This window comes from Schistocerca nitens, chromosome 3 (genome assembly GCF_023898315.1).
Source record: "Schistocerca nitens isolate TAMUIC-IGC-003100 chromosome 3, iqSchNite1.1, whole genome shotgun sequence".
NCBI lineage: Eukaryota > Metazoa > Arthropoda > Insecta > Orthoptera > Acrididae > Schistocerca > Schistocerca nitens.
This window is the reverse complement of record NC_064616.1, coordinates 707,485,919-707,503,517: the sequence shown is the minus strand read 5'-3', so window position 1 is coordinate 707,503,517 and position 17,599 is coordinate 707,485,919. Positions and strand designations below refer to the sequence as shown.

The following is a 17,599-nucleotide window of genomic DNA, read 5'->3' as shown; positions in this document are numbered from 1 at the left end:
GGTTAGAATCTGAGAGAATATTGATCTGATTTGAAGCTTGTATAACTTCTGCTACTTTTCTCAGTTCTCGCTCCCCGTCTTCGCTTAGCGTAACTATTTTACAGTCGGGACACGGAAACTCTAGCAGTGCGTAACCATTATAGTCCCAACAGCGGACCTTTGCTACACTATTACTATTCTGTAGTTATGATCATATGCCAGTGTTGTTAAGTGCGTCCACAAATGTAGAGATTTTTATGCCACAAGGCGAATATTTTTTAACCTTTTTTCCCGTGTGACAGCTAAAGTCTTTGACTTTTACTTAAACAGTTGAAAGAGCTGCATGTGTATGTAGTGGGTGCGAAACTGAAGTTTGTTCGGAATACGTTGACGCATGTAACTATTGTAAGTATGCTCAGAAATCGATATATTGAATATACTTACGTTTTCGTATCATGGACATGAGATTAGATGCCATACGAGTGTTACATGTTGTTCGAGAAGTGAAAACATGATGGCGTTGTTAAACTGCTACTGCGGTTTGAGCTGATCGGAATACTGCAGTTGGAAATTACGATGTAGCATCATGACTGGACGATATTGCTGACGTAGAGTGTGAGCATTTATGCAAATCGAATCGAATGTGAAATATATCTTACCACCGGATGCTCGTTAGTATGTGTGACTTCAAAGAAAATGTCTAAAAGTTTTTCTTATAAGGCCAAATTTTCCTAAAGAGATGCATGTAATTGATGAAAGGAGAGGTTCTGTGTTATATACAGCTGCTACGTTTATGAAATTAGTTAACCTAGTGAAATCAAGGAGATTAATTTACCAAGAGGAAGATGAAATGTTAATAAACTCTATTGTAGTAAATAATTCACACAGATATCGGGCAGATATTTTATGCTGACACAAAAATATTTAGGTTATTACACAAGTATCAGCCAAACTAGTTATTTAAAACAATTTTAAGAGTAGGTGATACCGTTATTTTACGGTGACTATTTTTTTCTCAATGGACACGATTGTTATACAAACGTCAAAGCGAAAATGTAGAAGTTCATTATGCCGTTCTAAATGGTACATTTCATGTGTTTAAGGTCTCTCTCTCTCTCTCTCTCTCTCTCTCTCTCTCTCTCTCTCTCTCTCTCTCCACACACTTCCACTCCCCTCCCCCCTCCGAGCGCCAATGATGGGCATGCGTGACCACTGCGTGGCAGAAAATCCTGCTGGCTACAACCGGATGACTCCAGTAGCTGTTTCAAAATGTGGTCTTCAGTGTGATGTTAAATTACCCGCACTCCACTCCTCCTCAATAACTTAGTAGCAGTGACAGACATTTTTAGCGTAGCCAGAAGTCAAGGTTAGGTTGAAATGTTGTAATTTGTTGCGTTGGCGAAGGCAATCAATGTGAACGTCAAATAAATGTTGTGGTAACAAGATTGACCTTAGCACAGTCTGATGTTTATATTTGTGCCACATTTAAAAGCTCTTTACCACATTGAATGCACATTTCGTCATGACAGCTAAAACTGAAGATAAAATTACAAAACTTAGATGATGGACAAATTTCCAACTATTTCATTGTGTGTTAAGTACATTTGTTGTACATTAAGTACAAGAAATGCAATGGGACACTATCCAAATTGTATCTGAAATTTGCATCACCTGGGTCTCAACCCTTCTAACCCTTCTCTGCCTCCCTCCCCTCCCCCCCCCCCCTACTGCAGTTTCTACTAATCCTTGCCCTTCACATCTCATTCTGCACTTCTTTGTCTTCAGTATCTTTTGAATTGTGAGCCAGTTAATCTTTATTCAATAATGGCCAAAAGTTCAAGGGGAGAAGCTAGTGGTCAGGATAAATATAACTAACAAGAATTAACAATATTCATACCTTAAAACACCCAATTCTTAAGAAACAAGTCCTCGTCCCCCCTCCACCCCCCAAAAAAAGAAAACCTGTGGCACGTACCCAACCTATTCAGTTGAAATCCTTGACCTATACATTTTTCCTGGTACCCAAATAAAACTATGAAATACACAATAATTATCCAGGAGACACTTCCAGTAGCAGTTCTCCTCTAAATGAGGCTGCGAGGTGGCCCTATTCCCCTCCCTATAACAGATCTAATAGCCTTCTCAAGTCCCCTTTCTCTTATTGTTACACACACTAGCACTATAATCTTTAAACTGAATTCTGTGATTTACAACTAAATGATCATATGTCCTTTTCCCTCAACCCTTGTATGGTGAAAAGCATTTGAAAGTGTGGTTGTACCCTTCTCAATGCGTTCTTCAAACCAACACCCCCCCTCCCCCATACGCATTTTTTATTTTTTTATTTTCAAGCACTTGAAACCTGCCTGAACCCAGCCCATACAGAACAGCCTCCCACATCCATAAACCTTCATGAGAACTACCTCTCATTTTATCAGAGAGATTCAGCTGTTGTTAAGTTGGTCATATACTGCTTTGGTTACTGCAGGGGCAGATTCTGTACATAGGCTGTCACCTGTATTTGTCACACTTACAGTGCGGATGGATTGAAAATGGATACAGGTGTCTGAAACTAGTCACCATCAAGAAATAAAATGTACTTCTCAGTGGAAATTATGTCAGAGCTATGGCCATTTATTTCAATTATAAGACAAGTTGTGGACATATTTTTCACCTTCAGCATGCTGCAAGTTTGCAGACAGAGATTTATTGATTTCCACTACCGCTCATGGTCCCCATCTTCCCCTACAATCAATGACTTCAGAACATTTTTCTCTACAAAGTGAAAACTACTGTAACACTCAATGGTCACTCACTTGTCTTGTGCATAGAACCCAATGGAAAATGATTTAACAAAAATAATAAGTAACCAAAACAATCTCTTGAATGGCCAACCTAGAATTCTTGAACACTCTCTCTCTCTCTCTCTCTCTCTCTCTCTCTCTCTCTCTCTCACACACACACACACACACACACACACACACAGAATTCATCAACTCAATTCGGAACATAAACAGCAAACACAGGAGTATGCCAGCAAAAAAAGAAAGATTTAGCTGGGATTCACACAAGATAGGATAGTAAATTACCACAATAACCATTTGTGGGCAGATGCAAATTCTGGAGCAACTGGGAAGGCAAGGCATCAGGTTCACTTTAGTGTCAGTGTATGGGGTTGTAATTGACAAACTAATAGTTGCTGTTTATTACCGATTTCTGTTCAGCAAAATACCTCAACTAGTGGGGAATGTTACCCTTAACAGAAAGACTGCAGATGTGGTTATGCCAGACTGAACACCACCGTACTTTCAGCATGGTGTTTCATTACCCAACTGAAATGTTTACTAAGCAATGGTTTGGTCGAGGCTCCTGTTTACTTGACTTTAATTTTTCAGGTTTCTGGCTATGGGTGACATAAAGTCATTAACATACACCACACTAGTCAATGTGCGCACCTTACAGGAAAATGTACTTCATTGCATGTGAACAAATAAAGGATAGCCAAGTGTGTTCACACGGGTTTGTGATTCTTTGAGGTGGTGGTGGTGGTGGTGCTGGTGTTGCTGCAGCTGCTGCTGCTGCAGCTGCTGCTGCTGCTGCCAGAATAAGTAACTACTTTGAGTGCCTCCTGCAGTGTCAACAAACAGGTGACCATCAGGGGAGAAAATGGCCCATATCTCAACAAGTATTTATTTTCGGACTGATGTTTATAGGACTTTCTTCTAGTTTGAACCCATACTATATTCTGTAAAAAATACAGGACACTTAAAAAGCCTAAATATTATGTTTTTCTTTAAATATTGGTTTTCCTAATTTACCCAACAGTGCTCTGTGAAAATTCTGCCTTCCTTTCAGATTCTCATTGTAAGTTTCATTAGCATCTCTGTTGCATTTTCATGAAAGGGTCTCAACCACTTGCCTTCACTAATCTTGTGCTAGCTGAGTGTGTGCACTGTCTCCAGTTGCCTTGTTCGTAACAGGTTATGTAAATTTAATCTTTCATTTTTCACAAAATGCCAGAGCAGTACATCAGCATCCTGTAAGAGTTTTGATTTAGAGATGCACCACATTTTTGTGAGAACTCTGCTAACAAATCGATCTTCCATTCATTTTCTCTGCTACTGGTTTAGAATATTTATTCCATTTTGTACCACTTTGTAGTATTACTGCTGGATATTTAAAAGATGACAGACTCCAGAATTTATCACTAGTTGTGTGTAATTGGAAATGACAAAGTTTTCCTTTACTGAGGGCATTATCTCACATTATTTAAATGTAAATTCATTCATCATGTGATTTATCCATTCATTTGTCATGTGACATAAATCCCATCAGGGATAGCTTTCAGTGATGTGGACTGATTAAAGTTGTAGATTAATAGGCAAAAGTAGGCACTATCGGATATATGGGTAAAGTATTTGTGGAAATATTGTCTGAGGTATTTTTTCACCAGTGAACAAACTAGGAGTCCCTCTGACCCTATCTTATAAATAACTTGTTTAATGTGTGGAGTACAAATAAAATGCGCGCGCGCGCACACACACACACACACACACACACACACACACACACACACACACACTGAATTTACTATTTGTAAGATATAATGTATGGGGAAAAAAGCAAACTGTGTTTCAAAGTGGTTTTTCCTGAACACTGTGGGAGAAGCTTACTTTCTTCCAGGAAAGTCAGAACATATGTGCATAGACATTTCTATAGGATTCTGCAGTATTGGGAATATTGGTGTGCAGTTCTGTTCATTCATTATTTTACCCTCTTTATTAACAGTAACGACCTGTGCTCATTTTCAGCAACAATCTTCATTATGGTTTTGTCAGTCAGCTCTCAGCTCCTCGGAAAACCAAGGCACCTTTGATAAGGAGATGGTCTTTTGCAGTAAATTTTTAATTTTAACACTGTAATGAATGTTCAGTATTTTACAGTTGTCATTGCATTCATGAATTCTTATAGTGTGTGTTACCTTTTTGTACTGTGGATTACTATGTGAAATAGTTTCATATATAATCGAAGTTTGAGTAATGCTAGCAAAAGTTGATGTAATGCCAGCTGCTATTCTCCTCCTAAGACATAGTCTTTTACACAAAATATATTTAGTAATAGTTGAAAAGTCCTAAAAAATCTCCAAATACTAGGCTTAATGGACTGGTATTGTTTCTTGACTTTTTTAAAACTTAACAGGTAAGCATTCTGAGGTAAAAGTAGAAAGGCATGGGTAGATAAAATGGCAGAGACCTGTCTAGATCATCCAGAACATTGGGCATAAGGTGCACATCCCCCCCCCCCCCCCCAAATAAAGAAAGAAAAAAAAGAAAACAAGGAACAAACTGTTTTCTAGTTGCTGATTACCAGTTTATCCTGAAGTTTGTGTTGTCGTATTGTGGTATGAAAAAGTTTTCTGCATCATCTAAATGAGGTATCTGTGTTTGTGAAGAGATGGTATACAGTGTCAAACTGTTTTTCATAGTAGCTGTGTCAATAAATATTATTTCACTAAATATAAACATTAATAGATACAGTTTAGTTTTTACTTTTTGTGGAGCAAAACATCCTGAATATTTGATTAGGTCATGTGACAGCTGTCATGGCAGGGAGAACAATGAATGACGTGAACTGCTTGGATTATACGTGGCTCTGAAAGATGTTGCAACAGGTGAAGAACTCATGTGGAGTACTGGGGCATGTGGTGACCAAGAAAACAGCAGTTTGTGTGCCAAGATAGCATATACTGAGACAAAAACATTACGTAGTTCATTGACTTTTAAAATTTTGAAGCAAGGGTAAGGCATCGATGAGAGATTATATTTTCAAAATGGAAGATTCGTAACAAGACAGGTGTTATTGACAGTATGGCACTCCAAAAGGGTTGATAGTGAGCTTTCAGTTGTACAGCAGAGTTGTTGACACCATTTTATATTTCGATAACTGACCCATGTGTCTTCTTCAGATGGTATGAGCTGTTGTGTACTCAGTGTCTTGAGTCGAACTATACATTGAAGTATTGTAGGTGTTAAGTCACTATTTATAGCTGAATTGGACCCCCAGTGCCCATTGTGATCTTTGATATTCACTTGTATTTCGGAGGCAGCTCTGGTGGATGAGACGGCCAGCGAGAGCGTAATAACTTTTAGTGCTGGAAGCAATTCTTGATCAAAATGAAAGTCTTCACCTCAGTTAATTAGGTTTCCAGAACTCTCTGTTTCAGTAGACTTTGTAATTTTACTCTCTCAGAAACTTGGAATTTGCAGCCCAATATACGTCTTGTCATGTTTTATTCCATTTTTGTATTTGAGGCAGTGCTATGCTCAGCAAAAACTGATATACTTGACTGTTTTACTTGGGTGTGTCACTGATGTTCCATACATGTCTCCTTGACAATTCTGTCAGGCTGCCCCACATAAGGCTTGCCACATTTGCATGATATGTGCCACATGCCCTGCTCTTGGAGACCTAGATTGTCTTTAACATTACAAAGAAGGCTTTCATATATGCTGATGGGAGTGAAATAGGGTGGATGCCATATTTCTGTAAAACTTTGCCAATTTTTCCAGTGAATAACGATAAAAGGTCTTTGCTATAAACTTAAATACAATCTAGGTTTCCATAATGTGGGTGTGCACTGCATTCAGGAACGGCCAGTGTCTTTCATCATCCTTTCCAAATCTGTGTGTGCACAGTCTCGGATCATCCCCTTTTCAGTCTGACAATAAGCCCTAGTGTTCACTCCTACCATTGTTCCTATAGCCAGGTCACAGCTAGTTTCTTGTCAGCTGAGCTCCATCTCTCGTTCTCAATTCAGCATTCTAGAATGTTATTTAAATCAGTGCATTCTTGATAGTGACAGTTATCATGTTGTGCTGTTTGTCTTCATTTATAATAAGTATTGTTCTCTTCAAGAATGTCTTTATTTTGAAGTCTAAATCAGTATTCCTTTGTCTCATTAAATTTTATGTCCACTGAATCAGCACTTTCTTTTTTATTAAGGTATCTAGACAAAGTTTTCCAGTACTGGGTTATCTTTGGAAGTTTGGAAACCTGAGGTTAGAGTTAAGTTTTGTAGCAAAGCCTGAGGTTAAGCTAGTAGCTGATAGTTTTATTTTCTGCAGGCATTCTGAACAAGCTCTAAATATCAATTGCTGTGATTCTGGTCAAGAAATTCTTAGGCTGAAATTTTATAGCTCAGTTAGACAAGAGCGAAATGAGCCATGCGAACAAGCTCAAAATAAGAATTTTTATTATTCTGGCTGCTGCAATGTTGAGATGGTGGTCATTGTTCCAAGTCATAGCTCTCTTTTTCTTAAGCCAAGTGAGGGATATGGACAAGCTGAAAATAAGAATAGCTGTATTGCATTTGACTTTACTTCAAGAATATGTTCAGTCTGAAGAAGATGCTTTTACTTTGAAAGAGCAAAATCAACTTCCCAAGGTTACATTATTGTCCATTAAAAATGTCTTTTTTAATTACGTATCTCGTGTCTTTCTGTGCATTTCTATGAATGTCACATTACATTGCTGGAAATATTTCCTACTGCATCTGTTCTGTGCAATGAAGGAAGATGCGTTTTGATCTGTCTGCCAGAAAATCTGAAGGGGAATGTATGTACAGTGCTTGTTGGGATCGTGGCATCCTATGAGCCACAAGTGCCCCCCCCCCCCCCCCCCCCTATGAGCAGCTAAATTGTAAGTACCTCAGAAGTCTCACCCAGAATGACCTACTTCAAAATTAGTGATCATCCTGAGAAGGGTTCAGCAAACAGACCAAGTAATAGGACACACATTAGTTGGTAGAACATGTGTTTTAGCATGACAGAAAGGCTCGTTTGTGGTGACTTCCTTTCACATACATAAGAGACTGTAAGGCCTAAAAACAACTAGGAACTAGTTCTAGCAGATTTGCAATAGGGCCCCTCTGCATAGAAACAGCCTTGTTGGTCCCGATAAACCACCTCTTGAGTAATAAATTGGGGGGGGAAAACAATTAATGTGGAACTGCAAAATACTCTGACCTTCAGTATGTGTGTTGTAACATGCTAGTACCTGATACATGGACATCAGAAAGAGAATGAGGCCGAATGACTTACCAGTGAGTAGATTATCATGCCACTGAATTCTGAAAATACACCAATCTTTCTACTCACATTGGATTCTGTAGTTAATCCTGGACACACAAAGGCTGACATCCACTTTAGGGTCAGACATTACAACCATAACCCATTGCACAAGTTTGTTTGAGATCCAAAGAACTTGGCATTGAAAAGAAGATTTAGATCCACTGTTTTGCTTGAACTGTTCAATGTAATCCAGTCTGTCAAGTTTTATTAAATAAAAAAAAAAAAGAATTCATGAAATTCCAGTGATAAAATGTTTCTCATATTTTGGTGCTAAGTGTGTGTACAAAACTGGCTCCCCCCCCCCCCCCCCCCCCGCTCTCTCTCTCTCTCTCTCTCTCTCTCTCTCTCTCTCTCTCTCTCTCTCTCTCTCTCTCTCTCTCTCTCTTCCAGTGTAGCAACACCCATGAAGAGTAGCAATTACTGAAAATCAATGTGACTCAGGCATGAAATAAGACTGTCTTCTATTATTATGGAAGATATAATATTCATTGTCTACAATAGGTCCTGACAAAATCCATTAAATATGCCCCTGTTACAGTACTTCAACAGTAATGGTAGGGAAAATCAATCTTATTAATGTGTTAAGGGATACATGCTAAATTGAGCTCATAGCACTGAGCTATCCTTCAATGTGGAAAGGCTCCATGCCTGAGTATTGATCATGGTATTGCCTTCACTAAATGTGTAGGAAAGTCATTACTGTGGATAATAAGCATTCTGGACCAAAAATTTGTTACTGTGAGGAGACATAAATCTAATACTGTGTAACACCATCTCTAGCCTTGATAATGGCCTTCAGTCAGTTATGAAGAGTGTCCACAAATTTCTTCAGGTATGCAGTATTCAGGTGAAATCACCCTTTGATGATTAGATTCTATAGAGCTGCCAAATAGTGGGAATGTTGATTGCTGTGTTAACCCAACCCACTGTTCCAGATAGTCAGACATTTTCTGTGGGATTGCGATGAGATGGTTTAGGAGGCCAGTTGAGGTCTGATTAGATGGCTGAGTGTTTGTCAAACCAGGAACATATGGGGACAGCCCTGTGAACACTGCTGTCAATTTGGAAGCTGCAAGGGCAACACTTGCTCACCAAAATTTTGAAATAAACATCCTAGTACATGTTCATAGTATCCCACCTAAGGGTTTCAATGCACATCACCCTGTGGGGGAATACCGTGTCATCTGGTAGGGGCCTTCTAATTGACCAACTTCGTTTCAATTTTGATCTGTCTCCCCTCAATGCTCCCTCCCCTCCCCTACCTTCTTTACTATCGCCCATGGTACCTTTACACTGTCAATCCCGTCTCATGAGTTGGAAGAATGAATATTGCAATACAATGAACTTTGTGATAGTCATCACTTTGTGGTTCTCTTGTCACTTCCTTGTCTTTTCCTGAAAGACAGAGTACCCTGGTGGCAGTGGTATAGCTCTGCCATCCTCTTCGTCCCCTCTCTGTCAGATTACATTGAAGAGACTGTCAGAAGTATCCCTGACATGATGACCCATACTGCTGAAACTGCTATCCCTGTCTCTACAGCCTCCCCCCCCCCCCCCTCAACCAGCAGCTGGTACTGTGATGGACCAAAGATGTTGCAACAGCTATTCAGGACCATTGAAGAGCCCTGCAACACCTCTAGTAACACCCTTCACAGACTGTCCTCATAAGTTTTAAGCTGCTCTGTGCAAAGGAATGCTGGGTGCACCACACTTCCTCCTTGGGAATGTATCCCACTCTACCCCAGCCATGAGCTAAGACTTGTAGTCTACTGGGCTGCTGAAAAGAAAAAACTGTTCTGGGTCTGTTTCTGCTGATGCTTTGGCTCTTACTGAACACCCTGCCACACACTTTGTGATAGCATTAGAATCCTATTCTTATATAGTTACCTTTCAGATGTGGAAGTGGTGAGTTGAAGAATCCCCTCACTGTTTAACCCCCCCCCCCCCCCCCCCCCCGTGCCCCTTCCCCCAATAACCTTAATCATATAACAAAGCTTCCACTGATTGGGAACGGTAGCAGGCTCTTGATTTGTCACGTGATATGGCCACAAGCCGTGATTAGATTCACAATTAGATGATCCAACATCTGAATGCATCTCAAATTCCATCTACGCATGCTTGTTGAGTGATTTTGGCTAGAAGATGTTTGCCGCTTGCAATGGCGAGATAGTGTCATCATTCCACTCCTTACTCTAGCCAAAACCTAATGTCCATCGACAGCTACCAACCAATTAGCCTTACCAATATGTCTGCAAACTGCATAAAAGTTGGTTACTGCTGCACTGTATGTTGACAACTTTTGCATTTGGTATAGCTCTCAATCTGTAGCCTTGACTGAACAGCAGCTCCATGGCTCCCAATGTTCTTCCGCAAAAACACGAGTTGTGCATTTCTGTAGTCGTACCATGGTTCATCCTGATTCCAGAACTCTGCCTGAGTACCCATTGCTAGGACATTGCTGCTGAGTCCCTATTTGGGACACATCTTTAATCAGAACCTGACATGTCTGCACCATATTTATCAACATATGAGGAGCTGTGTGTGAGTGCTTAACACACTCTTGCCCAGACACTTCTTGGGATGCATTGTGCTACTCTACCCTGTATTTACTGGACCATGCTTTCATCACAGCTTGACTATCATTGCCAGGTTTATAGCTCAGCTGCACCGTTGGCCTTGAAGTTATTGGACCCAATAAATCACTGTGACTACTGGTGCCTTCGGGACTAGCCCCGTAAACAGTCTCCTTGCTGAAATGGGGATCTTATATCTTCAGTTCCAGTGGGACAAACTCTTGCTCACTTTAAGCAATCACCGTGAGACAATTTCCAAATCACCCAAGTTATTGAATACTTTTTTCTTAGAAAGGGAGTTGACCTTATGACACTTGCACTTGAGTGGGTGTCCTGTTGGTATGCATATCAAGACCCCCTGCTGGGACTTCTGTCATCCCTTTAGAATGTGCTCTCCACGTATTCCAGTACACTGTTCTTGCGTAGTACCCAGGCCATTAATTATAATCGCCCTGTTTTAAGGACCTAAAGTTTGTTGGCCCTGTGACCCCTTGGTGTCTGGTCTTCTCAGTTCTTCAGGGCTATCAGCTTGCTACAAACATTTGCACTGACTGCTCTAAAACCATTGACGGATGGGATATGCTTTTGCATATCCCAGTAGTCTGGAACAACAGTCATTGCTGCGAACATGTAGAGTGTTTAAGATGGAACTGGTAGCTGAGTCCTATGTTTTATTAAACATAGCTTGCTGGACTGCATTTTAATTTGTAATGACTCATTAGTAGTCTCCAGGCTATTGTTTGATGTTACTCTTGTCACACTGTGACATGTGCTCTTTAGTATATTCTCTCTGATCTTTGTTGTATTACTTACTCAGTTGTCTTTCTCTGGGTCCCAAGTCATGTGAGTATCGAGGAGGATGAACACGCAGGACGTTTGGCTAGAGAGATTTGCTCATCATTCGATTTGATGATACCGGGCACAGATATCTGGGTAGACATAAGACCTCAGTTGGAGATGGAATATCATCTGGTGAGATACTGCCCCCTCTAATAAAGTCTGCTCTATCAAGGAGACTGCAGTTACATGGTGCTCTGCAGTAATTCCTCCCGGAAGGAACTAACCATCCTAAGCCACCTCCACAACTGGACATATCAGTTTAACCCATAGTTTTATCATACGTAATGATTCATCGCCATGTTGTAGTTGTAGTGCCTCAAAGATGGCAGCCCACATCCTGGTGGAATGCCTCCCTCCACACCAAACATGGTCTTCAGGATTCTTTGCCAAAAGTGTGGGTGGTCAACGTATGTCCAGTTGATCTGATTTTTCATTTGCTCTGAAAAAGTGGTTTTCATCTTCAGATCTAAAATTTTAAAATATTTTCTGGCTGAGGGTGGAGCGATGGAGTTGGAGTGTCTCCTGCCGTATGCCGAGCCAAGTGGGTCCTCGATTCCACCTCCTTCACCAGCGGCAGTGGTCATCTCTCTTTTAGTCTGTTTTTAATTGCTTATAGATGCGTCGTGCAACTTTTTTCTGCTGCACCCTATTTTACTTTTTTGTGGGTTCCCCTTCATACTACACTCCGACGAAAGCAAGAACTTAAAGATTTCTTATTTTTAGCTTATAATGAAATAACATTTGAACTGATTTTTATGCTTCATCTGAGAGAGCTCCCATCTTTAACCTTTTGACTATATTGGATGGAAGATGGGAAGAACGCTCTGCCCCCTGTACTGGTGTTAATTTCAAGTTTAACATTTTCACTTTTCCTGTCACCGAATTCCCAACTAGATACAGTTATTTATTCTGTTATTATCTTACACCCACATTATATTGGCGGGGGGGGGGGGTTAAAGGTGGGGGAGATGGCTCTTACCGCAGATGAGCCCGGGGGAGTCTTCGTCTGCTCTCTTACCTGCAGACTGGCCGACAGGTAGACTCTTACCTCTGCTTTATTTCTCATCTCTGCCCTCTGTATTGCTTTCAGTGCCTCAGTTTTATCCCCCCTATATACTATCACAATTAAATCAAATTTCTGGCTAACGCTAATAATTCCAAGTGGACTACCCCATTTAACGAGGGACTGGGACCTCGCTGTTTAGTCTCATAACCCCTCCAACTAACAATCTAAATTCAATGAGACAACCAATTCCATGGTATGAAAAACGCCTCCAAAACATCAAAGAACTACCTCCGGCCTGACGCACACCCTCCACACACTGTGGATTAAACACCTCATATGGCCGTTGATACACCCAAATGCTTTGCATCATTTGAAAAGAGAGCAAACTGCGACTTGTTGGACCACGGTAAATGCTTCCGGTCTGCGACTGCCAAATTTCTGTGTTGTTTCGCCAATTTGTGTCGGGTCTGAAAACGCTTGTCACTGATAAGGCGTGATACTCGTCTCTAGTCCCTGTTGGTTAAGGTATTTTTGTAACCACTATTCTTATAGTGGAGGCTGGCCGCTTGGTGACGTATACCATCTACAGTCCTCTGAAGTGACCAGTGTGCTTTTTTAGGGGGTAACACGTTTAAATACACAGGCAGTTTTTAGACATTGAAAATTACATTTGTAGGGTCAATTAGTATTCCGCAACTGTAACCTTGTGAACCCCTCTTCCCTACAATGTTTCTCGTACCCTTTGCTGACGTTTTCCCCATTTACGGAGGAGGTATTGTCACGGTATTTGGGGGGGGGGGGGGGGCGGTGGTTCTTTTCCTTTGTTTAAGAAAACGCTGATTTGCAAGGATATGAACTAATTTTAAAACATTGTGTACTGTGCACCGTAGAGGAATAGTTCGGATAGGTGATTGTTTGTATCAGCATGACATTGCCCCCTGCCATAAAGCAACATCTGTGAGGCAATGGTTTGTGGACATAACATTTCTGAAATGGACTGCCCTGCCCAGAGTCCCGAACTGAACCCAATGGGACATTTTGAAGATGAGTGTCGACTTCCCTTTTGTCTCCAGCATCCAACACCACTACCTTCTATGATTTCGGCTTTTGAGAAAGAATGGGTTGCATTTTCTCCACAGACTTTCATATAACTCATTGAACGTATCTCACCAGAGTTCAAGTCTCCTTAAGGGCGAAGGATGGACACATCCCATATTAATGTCCACTAATAGGTGTCCGGGTATTCCTGATCAGATAGTGTACATTCTTTTGGTCGTTGCATCATGACGAACTAACCAGGACGTGACTTCACGTAATGTTTTCTGACTTCCCACTCTTTACTCAAACAAGAGAACTCGCCTGTTTGTGGTACCTATGGTGCATATATTTCAGAACGTAGAATTTATTCCTCCTCAGTATATAGGAAACTAGATCACACATATTATTAAGAACAATATGTCAGTGTTAATGTGCTGCTATTTTTGGACCTTCGTCGGAGTTAGAGGAAGGCAAAGTCGTAAACACCTCCAATAGCACACCTTGCTTAGCAAGGCACTGTAGTTTACAAACCTATCCTCAGGTTGAGGGAAGCTTTCCTGTATAGTGTCCCTACGCTGTGTCATCGAAATCTGTCAACTGGGAGGTAGTCGGCAAGCATTTACTAATGTCTGTCCTCACGATCTGCTGGAAAATGTGTGCAAGGTCTGACTCCAAGCTGGCGAGATTGATACTACAGATTTGTGTTTGTACAAAGTACATTCAGTGAGTGCTCCCACATCTGCAGTAATTTCTTTTGTTACTCGAAACTGTTCCCAAGAGACTGCAGAAACTCTGTGTCTGCATTCTGACGGAGCACAAGACTGTATTACTGAATACCGTGAATTGCTTATCGACGGCCACCGAGTTGCTCAGTGTTGAAACTTGTTACAACGGAAGGACACATTTTGGCCGCGCGGGATTAGCCGAGCGGTCTTAGGCGCTGCAGTCTTGGACTGTGCGGCTGGTCCCGGCGGAGGTTCGAGTCCTCCCTCGGGCGTGGGTGTGTGTGTTCGTCCTTAGGATAATTTAGATTAAGTAGTGTGTAAGCTTGGGGAATGATGACCTTAGCAGTTAAGTCCCATAAGATTTCACACACATTTGAACATTTGAAGGACACATTTTGTCAGAAATGATCTTGCGCTCATAGATCGTGATGTACAGTTACTTACTGATGGGAACAATGTACTTTCTTTTGTGTCTAGTCAATATTTTTATAAGGTGGACTGCTGTGGTAGGTACCGATCCTTTTTTTTTTTTAGCTGATAATAAAGTGAATATAGTTAAAAATTTTGTGTGGTGTTGGGAAACCATACTGGACTTCTAGGCTGGAAAAAATGGAAATGTGTGGTAAGGTTTAATGGGACCAAACTGCAGAGGGTCATCGGTCCCTAAGCCTACACACTACTTAATCTAACTTAAACTAAGTTACACTACGAACAATAAACACACACACACACACACACACACACGCCCGAGGGAGGACTCGAACCTCCGACGGTGGGAGCCGCACGGATTGTAGGCTGGAACTTCGCTCAATGTAAGAGGAGTCAAAATAAGCGAATACGTCCTTCGGCTTATCTGTAGATACTCGACTGTTGCCGAAAAAAGACGGTCAAAGTTTGTCAGGTACTTTGTGTGCTTTTTATCGCGTGATATCTTCACATGAAATGATGGCTCTTTGGTTGGTGTCACAGCTTGTTAATTTTGCGCCCCGTATTCGAAACCCGATTATTGTTTTTATTTATTTTATTCTTATTTTTTTATGCATGTGCCAATGCCCGTAGACGGTTACTATACGAATGTTTATCGAGTTAGGGGATACAAGGGCTGCAACTGGATTTCACAATAAGTGTTATACATTTGTGGTATAATATAGGTGTGTGTAAAATATTTTTAAATTCTCATATTCTGTATGTCATTCCCGTATCAGTTCTGACATTTATCATTCCCTTTGATGATACCGGTCGTAGAAACATTCGAAACACGGATATATCTAACAAACGAGCATCGCACGATGGCAGGTTCGCCACAGTGGCATTTCTTCGTATGAATCTCACTGCGGAAAGAAACGTTAACATTGTTGACGATTGCCCGCGTTGGCAATAATTTCGCTGCAAACCATGCGCAACGGATCACTTTTCAGAAAACTGGCGCTTGCAGTTGATTGTGAACGAAGATAAACTACAGGAATTACACCAAAAACAATTTCAGATAATTTTGTCATTTTTTTTATTAATTGATTCATCTGACATACAATTCGAAGACTAATAAGGACAATGTTGTATCAATATGCACTGGAAAACATACCTGCAGTAATCTGCAGACACGGATATATGAATGAAAAACAAAATTGAAAGTAATAATCGGGTTTCGAACACGGGGCGCAAAATTAAGAAGCCGCGACGCCAACCACTGTGCTACTATTCTGTCTGAAAATATCGTGCTGTAAAAGGCAATGTACCACGAAAACTTAGACCATCGTTTTTTTAGAAACGATCGAGTATCTATGGATAAACCGAGATACGTGTTTGCTTCTTTTGCCCCCTCTTCCACTGAGCTAAGTTCTTGGGAAATCGGGTTATGGCACTGGCCGTGTTCTTCTCGTGAGTATGGTTGGGTAATCCATATTTCTTTTAGTGAGATATACATCTCATGTGTAATTTTAGTATTTTAAACCCTGATCTACCTTTCTTTTTCTTGATATACGACTTGTGGTGCTACCTTGACGAGTGCGTGCCAGGGGATTGCCTGATGGCAGTACTTGGTAACGAAACCGGTAGCCAATTGGCGAAATAGAAGTGCGACTATAGGCTAAAACAATTTTTTACCGATTGTGTTGGTAGTTGCTCCAACAGACAGTATGTCACGAATATGTAATATTTCAGCTACATGTGTTTAATATATGGCGCTGTTCATTTTGGATTCACTACCAACCGGAGACAGTATGCAGGGAGTTCGCCGAATGTCGTAGTTGGTACAGTTCCGTGTAACGCTAACTGGGGAGTACCCGGCAAACGGTCATTTTTCCTGCAGCGTTTTACTCCGTAGGATCACAAGAAAAGAAGGAAGAACCTGTACCAAGAACAACTAATGCTAACGGGATGAAGATCTGCAACTGGTGTCGCAAAACTTTTCAAATAATTTTCACATTTGCAGACACAATCTTAGGAAAAACCTGTTATTAAGACAGTGCTCCCAGTTCTCCTCAAGACTTAAAAATTCATAGCGTTTAAAAGATGAAAGTTTAAAATATAATTCCCTAAATTTAAGAAATTAGAACAGAAGGTAATACATAGTACAATCAGTGTTTTTGTGATGCTGTAATGTATAAGTAATATACCAGAAACGTTCCTTGTTCTACCTGGGATTAACTGGCTGGAATTTCTAAACTCGATTTTCAGAACACTGTAGTCATTTCACACTAGATCAGTAGTAACCACATACACACATAATAACCTATGACGTTCATTTAGAAGCATAGAACAAGATGTTAAAGTACTCCAGCGATTAAAGCAAGGTAATAAAATTAATTTGGTGAAAGAACTGGAGACATAATTGCGTTTCATAAAAATATAGAGTTAAAAAAATCTAGAAAGTAACATTAAGCTCTGTTGAAACTTTCTAACTTCACATTTGTGTATCTTTATTGGATGTACAGTAGACAAAACAAAACTATGGCACGGAAAATGGCAAAGCCCGCCCACATCGAAAGTTCCTGGCGTGTGCAGCCACGTCACAATTTGTGACAACACTTTCGCCTCGTTAATGGCCATGTTACGTTATAGCGACATCAGTGAATTTTACTATACACAACATTGGAAATTAATACCAATTAAAAATTATACAGGGAAGTATTGTATATTGACAGCGATCGCGAAATATGTGGTATTTGACCGGAGCGCTAGATGCGGTCCGAAGTTGCGTTAAGTGCCGCTGTGCTAGTACGTCTTTATGTTCCCGTCGTGGTAGGTGCCAACGACCTTTCTGTAGTAGCTTCTCTTGTCTTGATGAGTATAACACTGCGAAAATTTTAA

At 40.7% G+C, this 17,599-nt stretch overlaps 1 protein-coding gene across 1 annotated transcript in view; it reads left to right on the top strand.

Annotated features, from left to right (window-relative positions):
• The first annotated feature begins 247 nt into the window (after positions 1-247).
• LOC126248678 (ATP-citrate synthase) overlaps positions 248-17,599 on the top strand; it is a 187,489-nt gene continuing 170,137 nt past the window's right edge. Inside the window, exon 1 of the mRNA XM_049949942.1 lies at positions 248-384. The gene's annotated coding sequence lies outside the window, so the exon portion shown is untranslated. The remainder of the gene's footprint in view (positions 385-17,599) is intronic.